Below are 12998 nucleotides of genomic sequence, written 5' to 3'. Positions count from 1 at the left end.
GCCCATATGGAGAGTTAGCAGCAGTGAGATTGGATTGGAGAAAGCATGTGTGGGGGTAGAGTGAGCAGCAGGATCCAGCAGGGTATGGACACTTAAGACCTTGGGCACAGTATGTGAAATCTAATGGATACTGCCAGCTGGGTCTTAAGTGATGCCTGGGTCCAGAGAAACCATTTCTTTGTAAGTCACTCCCTCCCAAATGTCATAAAATGGTACAAACCCCAAACTAAATATGTCTTATGTTAGTCTGTGAGCCCTGGGGCCTCAGAGGGCATGCTCATAAACCTCCCAAGAAGGGAAAAGGGGAAAAATTTTTAGTGCTGTTACGGAAGTTTGTTTTCTCCTGTCTGGAGACGGTGCCTTCAAGAGTTGGTGGCTCACTAAGAAAATACCCAAATAAAACCAGAAGAGATACTTACATAAAAAGATTACAATTTGAAACACATAGATGCAAGATATATGAAAAGGTAAGGCAAAATGACTCTTCCAAAAGGCCATAGCTCCTCAACCACTAAATTCAAGATTTGACTTATAAAAATAATGAATGATTTCAATGTGAATACATGTAAGGATGAAATGAAGTAAGGAAACTGATCTGTGATCTGAAGAAGACTAACAACAAATTGAAGAAATTCAGCAAAGTAGATTTGAAAATTAGCAACATGGATGAAAAAGTCAGCAATATGGAAGAGAAATTCAGTAATAAAAATAAGATCTTGAAAAAAACCCAAATATAAATGTTAGAGATTAAAAAATCAATGAATAAAATAAAAAATAAATGAAAAGCATCACAAACATACATGACAAAGCAGAGGAAAGACTATCAGAAATGGAAAGTAATGCTTTGGAACTGCCATATATAAACATAAACACAGGTAAAATAACAAATGAGCAAGAAGACCTCAGCTTCCAAGTGCTCTGGGACATGATTGAGAAACAAATATAAAATCTGTTATCCATAGATAAAGAAGGCAAGTACTTATCAAAAAGGGAAACAACCCACCCAGAAGCTATCACAGTTGTATGCATATATGCCCTGGAGATTGGGACTCCAAATTTCACAATGTAAACATCAATGGGCATAAAATGACAAAAGAGTTTGCACGGCACAAAAAACAGTCATCAGAGTGAAAAAGAGCCTAAAAAATGGGAGAAAATATTTGCCTACTATGCATCTATCTGACAGGAGATTAAAGTCTAGAATCCACAAAGAACTCCAAACAGCCAAGAAACCCTTGAAACAAATATTTTAATATACTTAGTCATTTAGAAAACATTAATTAGAACTGCACTGAGATTCTATCTCATGCTCTTCAAAACAGCAATCATTAAGAAAACAAGTAACAAAATTATAGGGGATGATTATCCCCCAGTCATCTGCATATCACCTTCTGGCACCATGAAAGCCACACATCCAGTGGCAGGGAGTTCCAGCTTAGTCGGAGCTTGATTTCTCCCTCTCCTTCAATCACATCATGCAGTATCTTCAGTAATAGGGTTTTTCTGTCCATTTCCAATGTACAACCAACATTATTGGCAATGACCTTTTTTGTTTTGGGGACCTCTAGGGCCCCTCAGGACAATTGCTTATAATGGGGCAACCCATCTCCAGGGTTTTCACTTTCTTCTATCCCCTTAAGGTTCCTTCTGTGTTTAAAGCTTTTTTATTTTTTCTAACTGTGTATCTGTAGAATTTTTCCCCTTTATTCTCATAGTTCTTTGTATAGACACCCTCTTAACTACCTCCTTTTACATATTTCTCCGTCACTAACACCTTGTTTCCCTTCCATATTCCTGGTCCCTGCAGTTGCACCAGGATATGCACTCACTTATAAAAATTTGGTGCTAGTATCAACAAATGAGGAAGAGCATACTTTCTGTTTTACTGAGACTGTGTTACTTCACTTAGCACAATAGTTTTTAGATCCATCCATTTACCTTCAAATTTCATTATTTCATCTTTCTTTACTGCTGATTAGAACTCCATTGTGTAAATGAACCACATTTTCGTTAACCACTTGTCAGTTGAGGGGGACTTAGGTTGCTTCCATCTCTTAGGTATTGTGAAAAGACCAGCAACAAACATGGTTGTACAAGTGTCTCTACAATAGGATGAGTCCTTTGGGTATTTGTAAAGGAGTGGTATAACTGGTCATGTGGTATGTTCATTTAATTTTTTAAAGAGTTCTCCACACTGTTTTCCATAGGGGTTGCACGAGTTTACAGTTCAACCAGCAGTGAATTAGAGTTCCCCTTTCTCCACATCCTTACCAGCATTTAGTATCATTTATTCTCTCGATCTTGGCCAGTCTGACTGGAGTAAGGTGAAACCTTAAGGTGGTTTTAATTTGCATTTCCCTAATTAATAAATATTTTGACACTTTTTGAGATTTTTCTTAGCCATTTTCATTTCTTCCTTTGAGAACTGTCTGTTTAGATCTTTAGCCCATCTTTTAGTTGGCTCATTTGCTTTCTTGTTTTTTGAGTTCTTTATATATTCTGAATGCTAAACCTCTTTCAGATGTATCACTGTAACAGATTCCAGTTAGGATATGGGACAAAGAAACTATACAATGCTGATGAGAATGTGAACTGAAAATCAGTGCTAACATATAACCCAGCAATAAGACATTTGGTTATATACACAAAGAATTTTCAGTAAACATACCAAAGATATGTGCATTTATTGTATTTATTGCTTCACTATTCACAATAGCTAAGAAATGGAAATAGTCTTGATGTCCATCAATAAAGATAAAGAAAATGTGAGTTTGAGGCCAACTGGGGCTACAGGAAGACCCTATCTCAAAAAATAAAAATAAAAATATGAGCAGGAATCAGTGCCCTGAGGAGTCAGGTTGGTGGCCAGGGGAGGGTGGAGGTTGATTGTGCTCCAGGCACCTACTAGCCAAGTGACATGAGAAGCCAATATGAGGTCATGGCTGAGATGAACCGGAAGGATGCTGAGGCCTAGTTCATCACTCAGACTGAGGAGCTGAACCGGGAGGTTGCTAGCCACATTGAGCAGCTCAAGATGAGCAAGACGGAGATCACTGATCTTCGACATACCCTTCAGGATCTTGAGATTGAACTACAGTCCCAGCTCTGCATGAAAGCAGCCCTGGAAGGCACACTGGCAGAGACAGAGGCCCACTATGGAGACCAACTGGCTCAAATCCAGGGCATGAATAGCAGCATTGAAGCCCAGCTGAGCGATGTGCATGTTGACACCGAGTGGCAGAACCAGGAGTACCAGCAGCTCATGGACTTCAAGTCTCGGCTGGAGCAGGAGATCTCCACCTACCGCAACCTGCTTGAGGGCCAGGAAGCCCACTGTAACAACCTGCCCACCCCCAAGGCCATCTGAGCTGGCAGGATCCTGGGCTCCTACCTTGATGCCAGTGAGACTCCTTGGGAGAGGTGTAGGACTGGGAGCGATACCCCAGCTTCCCCTTGCCTTGCCAATAAAATTTTATCCTCTGGAGGGGAAAAAAATAAATAAATAAAAAATAAAAATAAACCAAAAACGCAAATAAAAAAATGCTATCAAAAAAGAAAAGTCAAATAAATGAGACTAATTGTGTATTTAAGTTGATAAAATTACAAAAGTAAGATATTAATCAGTGTATACGCAATTGTTTCAGTTCAAAACCCTCTAGAATGTCTATATTCAGTCCCGAGTCACTCAGCCTGCTACTAGAAGCCATCTTTCTCCATCGCCTTCGTTCCATATTGAAATGCTCTGATAACTGAGCTCTTTTCCATTTCTGTTTCTCAGACTTAACTTTCTAGAAGAAACCCTAATATTAAGTACTAAATTGGTTCAAGAAGTTAGTGATGTCATAAACTCCCGGAATTTCTTTACATGTCTCTAAAATAGTGAATAGGTTTCAGTTTTCATGATCTTTGTTAGCATGAAATAAAATATTTCATTGCCCTTACCTAGTCTGTAAAATGATAATAACAATGCCTACCTCAGAGGTGTTATGGAAATTAAAGGAGCTAATGTTTGTTGAGCACACATAATAGAACTTGGCTTGTAATTCATTATATAGTATTGTCATTATAATAAAGAGTATATTGTAGACAATATGATAATATTTAAGTATATACTGTATTGTAATAAAATTAGTATTATATAATAGTTACATAACTAATCTTTGCTACTCTCAAATGCTTTTTTGGTTGTTTGGTATGGTAGCTTCTGTTTGGTTAAGTGTCTTGTCCACCACCATTGTCATGTGATCCTTCAGAGGTCCCTCTTCCTGCCAGTTCATCAATCCACCCTGAAAAGAAAATCCCATAGGAAAAATAATTTGTTAACCCTTTCCAAGAGAAAATTTAATTTGTACTATGTCAATACAGGCAAAAACTACACATAATTAAATGTGTTGCTCTGTTTTTAAAAAGAAGACTTTAATTTTTGTTCATTTACTCAAATAAATACTTTCTATAAAAGATAAGAAAAACTCCCACAGCAAAAACCTACAACAGAACTGACTTCCTCCGTACATGAAAAATGTTAAACAAGCAGTATAAAAGACATAGACTACATCTAAACTACCTCTCAGTCAAGTCTTGGGTTAATTTTCTTTTTCTGGAAGGTCAATAAATAAAATCAAGTTGTAATTTGTTAAAAATTTCACCAGTTCCACATCAGGAAATAATTTTTTACTCCCAGATTTACCCACCTTTTGCATATTCTTACTGAACCCAGATATCATTGACAACATTCTTTATGAGTGCAATTACAGTATAAATTATGAATTGATTTCACTATCTCTGTAGTGTCACTGAGTGCTGTTACATTTAACAGTTACTTATAAATTAAGTTCACTATTTTTATATACTCAATAGCATATTACTAAGAATTATTCTATACAGACTACTAAATTTTGGATATACTATGCATATCCAAGTTATCATTTAAAGAGTAAAAATTCCAAGGTCATTGGAGGCAAAGCCAAGTTTAATTTTCTCCCATGTGGTAGTAGATTAGGAGGCTATTGTCCTGGAGGCCGATTTCTAATTATGTTGAACCAAGATGGCTTGAAATGCTGCCATTTGTTTCAGCCCGTGAAGTGTCTTGGATAAATGTCAACTGTGACTTATTTCAGATGAGCACATCAGCATTGTCTCATCAGACTGTTTGTCATCCAGGTATCTACATTCATTTTCTTATATTATTTTTTCAAGGAATTCAGAAAGTAACAATTCCCATCTTGCCCCACCCCAAGTTTACCCATTGTGTGCATTCCATTTATTAAAATCATCCAGGAGTGCTTTTCATATATCTTCACATCTAGACCCCAAGATTCTGGAATGTTCTCCGGACACCATTGAAAACAGATGTTCTCAAATGTCATCATACAAATACTAAAGTGATTAGAAAATGAGAACTTCTTTCCAGACTGTTTCTGTTCACACAGGAATGCCAGGATTTGTTGGTTTGGAGGACACTTTCCTTTCTAAAAGTAGGAAGTTGGCTCATGATTCAAAAATATAGAATTTTTTTAACTGTCAAAGTGCAGAAAAAAGCCCAATTTTTAATATTTAAAAATATATTGTATTATACCTTATGTATTTTTGAGTAAGGTCTATTATTTCATATTTGATTTTTATTTACACAAATTAAAGCTCTGCCTTGATTTATACTTCTAGGTAATTTAAGAAAACATGGTGAATTGTAACTCCCATGAATGAAGACTCAAGCCTTGTTACAGTGATTAATGTGTGTTGGCCACAGCAATATATCTGCAACGAATTTAGCAAAACTACTCTCGTATAATTGCATATTTAGTGTTATCATAAGCAATGGAATATTGTGTACTCAAAATGTTTGTGTAGTCTCTGTTGGTCTCACTAGGAAAGCAACTACTGTTAATTCCTTTTCTTTTACATAAGAATATACTGTAGGCTAGAATTGCTTTTCATAATCGCACTTGTAGTTTTCCATCATTAACATAAAATAGATACCATACATAAGATATGTGAATTTTAAAAAGGAACTGATAAAATCATAATTTGTTCACTATCCATAAAATATAATTGCTGCCATTTTCTTATTTTTAGACATATATTGTTCTATTTACTTCCATTGTTGTGATAAAAACACTGACCAAAAGCAACATGAGAAGAAAAGGATTGACTTGACTTTTAGCTGAAAGTCCATCACCAAGGGAAGCCAAAGCAGGAATTCAGGGAAGGAACTTAGAGCACACGACATGGAGGAACACTTCTTACTGGCTTACTCCTCTGGCCTGTGCTCAGCCTGCTTTCTAATACAGCACAAGACCACCTGCCCAGGGGTGGCACCACCCACAGTGGGCTGAGCCGTCCCACATCATTCAACAATCAAGAAAATGTCCTGGAGTCATGGCCCCAAGTCAGTCCAATGGAGGAAAATTCTCAGTTGTGGTTCCTTTTACCCAGGTGTGTCCAGTTTGTAAACTGAAGCAATCCAGCACAGACATATTTTGCACATGCCAAAGGACTTATATGAAAGCAATATAAAAATTTGTTTTAGAAGTCATTATTCGTTTCCCTTTGGGTTACTTGTATCATAAAGCTAATTACAAATCATTTTTCTACATTTAAAAAATACATATGGTTGAAGTAAGATGGGGACTTTTAGACAAAGTAGATTCTGAAGTTTCCTTCCAAGATGACCTTTATTCTGAAATTCTTCATGTTACATATTTGGATTCCTTCCTATAATTATTTTCATATTGTGATTAAAAAAAACTCATATGGACTATTGGTATGCATTTGGAAAAATTTATGACTCAAACTGTTGCTGTTGATTCTTTCTTAGAATTTTATAAAATAATATAATGATAATAAAGATTGTATTCACCTCCACCATATTCTTTGTTGATCCCTGTTCATATATTATTTTCAATACTCAGCCTAAGGGGCTAAAGAAATGGCTCAGCAGCTAAAATATCCTGATCTTCCAGAGTAATGTTTAGTTTCTATCATCCATGTTATGCAGCTCACAACTTCTGTAATTCCAGCTCTAAGGCATCCAATACCCTCTTCTTCCTTCAATGGGTACCTATATACAAATGGCATATATACTCTCAGACACACATATAGACACACCCAAAAAATGTGAAATTCATTAAAAAATTAACATATTAAATACCTTTATTGAGAAATTTCACATTAAAAGATAACAAGTCCATGTTCTTCAATAATTGGAAATATCAAATTATGCATGATTCAGATAATGAGATAACATATAATAACTGCATTAGTAGATAGATTATACCATTTCAGGCATGCTGAAATGAAGATTGTGTTTAATAGAAATAACTACAGACTAGGATTCACAGTTGCAAAGAGTGCAATGGAGCTGTAACATAATGTCGTTGTTAAAAGGTAACTGTCATATAACCATTAGCTCTTGGAAAAATAGTCTACAGCATAATGTGTTTTTGAAAAGAGGACTGCTGACATATTTCAGTGGAGGTTTCTCCAGGACATTTTGATGCTACACTAATTCTCACAGTTACACATAGTCTATACTATACACACTAATAGAGAAACTTTCACAAAAAGGAAGACAATCAAATTTTGTTTTACTTGTTTTTGAGGGTTAAACATCAATCAGTAGAGAAGAACACTTTCTTCCACACATTAAGGGGCTAAAGGAGGAAAAGGGCACAATCTGTCCATCAAGGTTTTTTTTAAGGTCATGAAGTGGTGCCCTTCATACTTGTTGGCTCCCCTCGCCCGCCCAGATTGTACATTTTAATATGAACTCATTGGTCACGAAATTTTGACAAACATCTCTTGAAAGGGACAAATTCAATTCATAGAAACTATTCTCCCTAGTGAGACTGTTTATATAAAATATTTAACCATTTGTATCCACATTGGCAATTTTGATTAGGATCAGTAGGTAAAAGGAACCAAAGGGAACTGTAACCTAGTAGGTGAATAACAGCTAAAAATGATCCACTTTTCACTTGGAATGGGAACCTATAAGAATAATGATAGTTTCAAATACTCTTTGAAAGAGTCATCGCTTTGCAGAAATTAAACAGACCTTCTATTCCACATAAAGAAATATTAGAACACTAGGCAGAATATACTAGAAAGCAGCTATCTTAACCATGATTACAGTGTAAGAATGAAGCAAACACCCTTGGAATCTGGTTTGCATTCTTAAAGAGTAGAGATGCCTGCATTGAAAACAGGCAGTCTGAGAAAACCATATGATCAATAGACAGAAGAGCTCAGCAAGAAATCACTGGTTTGTCTGATAGAAAGGAAAGAGAGCAACTAACTAGTCTCACTAAAGGGCACATGAGAGTCCTAAATGAACTAAGCGAAAAGACATGACCAATGTTCACATCATTTCTGCTAACTTTAACATTACAGTTTAAAATCATTAGAGTGACTTTCAGGAAAAGTAGAAAATCAACTAAAATTCACTTGGAGTTGAAACTATGTCAGAAACTGTAAGACATATTTCTAGAAGCATTCAAATATTTTCTCAAGAGGGAAATTATCTTCTTTTCCCCCTCCACTTCCCAGCACTGTTTAACAGCACAAGTGGATCTGGCACTTTACTATTTTGGGGGAGTTTTGAAGGGATTTATTTGATATTGACTATAGCATTGCTTCATTTTACATGCTTGAACGATATAATTCCTGGCAGGGACAATACCACATAGGATTTCTGCATTCAGTTTCTTTAAGACTCAATATTGTAAATGGGTTAGTATCTCCTGGAAAAGAGAACCAAATGTTTGCACATATCTAAATAAAACTTGCCGCACATGGCTCAAAGATAAGTGCAATTTTCTATGGACTTGGAATAGTTTGCTGTCTTATGTTTTATAACAGAGACAGTATTACTCACAGAGATTTACATTTGTGAAAATACTTTCTTTTAAAGGTATTTCAGAAAGTTTGTAAAAGTAATTTTTAATTTTTTATTGAAAATACAATAGAATTATCAAGTCGCAGGTTCTGTATGAGGTTCTACTCTTTCCTTTAGTTAGTGATATTAATTCATTGAATGTATTTCTCATTTTGTGCTATTTGTACTTTGGTAAAATGTGCAATAGATAAAGTTGAGCCAAGTTCTTTGCATATATTGTGATTTGAAAAAACACTTGTCATTAAAGTAAAAAGCTCAATACATTTTTTTTTGAAAAAAATAAATGATATTTAAGGAAAATGTGTGTATTTTTCCAAAGACTGTAAAAACCACTATTGAAATATCTGAGGTATTTCTATATCTGATCTTTAATAAAAAGATAAAAATTATATGCTGCAAAACATTTTATGGATATGTCTTGGATTATGAACCAACCCCAGTGGAGGTTTTATACAATCCAAAGGCATGAGTTGGAATGAAGAGAGTGAAAGGCACTACTTTGGGCCTGGGGCTGTGGCTCAGTTGGTAGAGTATTTTCCTATTATGCACAGATTCCTGCTTTTGATCCCAGCATTACATAGACCTGGTAAATTGACATATGTCTGTAATCCTTGTAGTATAGTGGGGAAGGCAGGAAGATAGGAAGTTCAGGGTCATCTGCTATAAAGTGAGTTTGAAGCTAGCCTGGGACACATGAAAACTTGTCTCAAAATAACCAAACAAACAAATGGTCAAATAGTAAATAAAACTCTATTGTTTCAATATTTTTGTTGAGAACTAAGTGTCACTGTCAGTGACAGACACTGATGTTCACAGGGTCTTAAACATCCTGGCTAGTTTGGAGCTATGACTATGCCACCCTTAAAGTTACTTCTGCCAGTTTCTAATGTTCCAGAACTCAGTATGTATCCACTGTTCAATTTCTGATTCCTGGCACTGAAAGTTTAATGTTGCCCATGGATACTTGTGTCCCAGAGGCCTGATTCCTCCAAGGGGCAAGGCCTGCTGTGGAGAGTTGCCTGTGGAGGGACTTATGGGAGCCATCTTGGGGCCGAAGCTGGGAAAGCATCGGACAGCAGGCATGGAAAGACGGCCCCTGCGGCTCACCCTTGTGGACATGAGGGGGTCATTTACTGACCTGGGGCAAGACTGTGGGCCCAGGATGTGTGGGCAAAAGTTAACGTAGGCTGTGGGTGGCCGCAGAAGTGGTCTGAAATGGCCGGCCGAGCCATGAAGAGCTGGGTGCCGGGCATTTATTTCTTTGTAAGTTTCTCCACCCCCCACAAGATATAAACTATAATAAATTCACATAAAAATATGATAAAAATATGTTATATGGTTTGTTTGATAGTGCAAGAAACCTGGAGAGAACTCGGGTGACTACATTTTTCATAGCACTGTAGAAACATGCTGTGTGGTTGAACAAGGTACTTAGCTATGTCTTTATCAGACGATATCACCTTTTCTTTGTCTCATTCACTGATATAACAATGATGAGCCATGTAGTCATTGTGGTGACAGATGGAATTTATAAGCATTCAGAAAGAACCTTTTACTCAACATATGAGAACTTTTTTAGTGCCTTATGGATACCTCTACCAAGTAAGAAACTACCAATATTAATAATGAAAGTGAAAGTGTTCTGACTTCATACACCTCATGATGAGGTAAAACCACATGGGCTGTTATAGTTCTTGAGACAAGGGTGCTTGTCCGTCTGCCATAGTATTAGAGGGAATTAGGAATGATTATTCAAATAACTCTCTGGACTTTCATGTTATGTTCAGAGTCTCAAAACATTAGAATGATTCCAAAGTAATATAGCATTAGTATGACCTTTCAGAGGAAGAAGAAATCAAATAGAGAAAACACAGAGACTTTCACTCCCATACAGTCCCAAGAAGTTAATTTCCACAGTCTTATTGAATTTGATTTCATCAAACAATCCCACACACTTGTAATGTTGAAATGTGTTTTCAGTTTCTAGACTAAGTGCACAAACATGATCTTTTTCACTCAAGTAATATTAGCAAAAAAAAAGAGATCATGATTGTAATTTTTGAAGTATAAATGTAGAGCTAGCCTCAGGCAGAATTTTAATTTGGTAAAGATTTTTCTTGCTGGCTTTGTCTTCACTGTGCTCCCACTTATATATTACAATGATTGTGTAGAAACCCAAGGCTTGAGAATTCTTTCTTAAATAAAAGGTAAAGTTTTGGCTTTCACTTACATGTTACACAGTAAAAGTGGGTAGTGCCTATATAAATCAGCTCCTTACAAAGGTAATAGAAGTTTAATATCAAAAATAAATTTAAGTCAGGCATGGTGGCACACACCTTTAGTCCCAGCATTCTGGAGGCAGAGGCAAGAGGATTTCTGTCAGATGGAGGCCAGTCTGGTCTACATATTAAGTTCCAGGACAGCTGTGGCTACAGGAAGACTCAGTTTCAAAAACAAAAACAACAACAAAATCAATTCCTTATGTATGTGAAACACATGGAGTTTTATTCAGTTACTTTGTGATGTGAGACACGGCAAGAGTACTTTGTGGATGTGAATTCAAAGACACACAGCATTACTTATAACCAAGTTTTAAGTAAAACATATTGACAAAACTAATATCTTAGAAATGCTTCACAAATGAGTAATTTAATCATTGCAATTGACAGATTTCCACTTTGTAGATGGAGTCCATTCATTGACAATATTATTCAGAGTAACTGAGTCCTTTTTCTTGGCAGGATTAACAATGATATATGTTCCACCAAGTTGTAATGTAAAGTCAAATTCTCTTCTGGGAGGCCCATGTGCTCTCTTGGTTCCCAGGACCCACACTGTCCCTACACCCAACCAATAAAACTAAAACAAGGCATTCTATTTAGGTTTTTGTATCTCTTGATGTCTGGAAGAGAGTTACTTACAAAAGCATGTACCCGTGGGCTCTTTCCCCTACATCTCTGCTGAGCTTTCAGCTCCATGCTGCACTAGTACTGGCCAAGATGGTTACTTTTCATCACCTTCCCAGATGCCTTTGTTTCTGTCCTTAGACCTCCCCTCCTCATGCAATTGAAGTTGACTGTTTGGGTGGGGGGGTGACTGTCTTCCCATTTGTCTTCCAGTCTCTTAGGGTTCAGTGATAGTTCTTTCAGAGGACATGCCTAGTCAACATGTGGTCAATGATTGTGTACATCCACATTAAACACAATGTGGTTTGTAACAGAGTTTGATAATGATTAACGTGATCCTTGGGTAAAAGTTTAATAGAAATTAAAACAAAGACAGTTACACAGCCTCTGATTTTGTAGTTGTGAAAGTACAGAAACAAGAGGCAGCACAGAGAGATGATGACCAGATGGGGGAGCCGTAAAGCAGGCATGAGAGGTCCAGAATTTAAAACCATGGAGGAATAAAGCAAACCTATGATGGACAGCTGAGTTTTGTGAAAATCACTATAAAAATGTACATCATTATTCCTTAAGTTACCCCCATTTGCTAGAAGTTCCCTGGAAACTAAATCCAGGCCCAGCTGTCCTCTACACAACCAAGTGAATTGCAATCTCTGCAGTCACCTGGCTGCACATTAACCTTGTATTGGTCTTGCTTTGAATTTAATGTTTGCTTCTTTTTCTAACTAACCCCCTTTTTTTCAGTAATAAATATAACTGCATCAAATAAATTCACCCTCTTCTTTGTTTCTTAGCTGTACATTTGCCCTTAAAGCTAGAAATATAAAGAAGCTAGAAGTAAAAAGCTAGAAGTTGTAAATGTCAGCAAACACCTTGAAAAATAGTGCCAAAAATAAATTTATGTTCTCACAACTACATTTCCCCAAAAGTTCTCCAGAAGAGCCTGTTAGTTTGATTACACCTTTCGCCCTTGAATTCCTTACTTTTAAATTGTATAGACTTTTGGATGACACTGACTTGTAATTCCAACACATGTGTACTAATTGTAAGTAATATACCATATATTACTTTAGACATGAGCATGTTGAGTGGTAAATTCAATTAATTTCCTCCTTCTTGTGGTGGCATAATATAATGTCTTTAGATATTATCTTCCAGGAAGAAAATCTGAAAAGCTACAAGAATGAATGTTCTATTTT

General features: G+C 36.4%; 1 pseudogene; it reads left to right on the top strand.

Annotated features, from left to right (window-relative positions):
• Positions 1-662: 662 nt before the first annotated feature.
• On the top strand, positions 663-3367 carry LOC103731945 (annotated as a pseudogene).
• Positions 3368-12998: the final 9631 nt, after the last annotated feature.

Source organism: Nannospalax galili, unplaced genomic scaffold (assembly GCF_000622305.1).
Source record: "Nannospalax galili isolate Female #2095 unplaced genomic scaffold, S.galili_v1.0 scaffold555, whole genome shotgun sequence".
NCBI classification, from domain to species: Eukaryota; Metazoa; Chordata; class Mammalia; order Rodentia; family Spalacidae; genus Nannospalax; species Nannospalax galili.
Note: the sequence above shows the minus strand (reverse complement) of the source record. Positions and strands in the feature narration are given on the sequence as shown.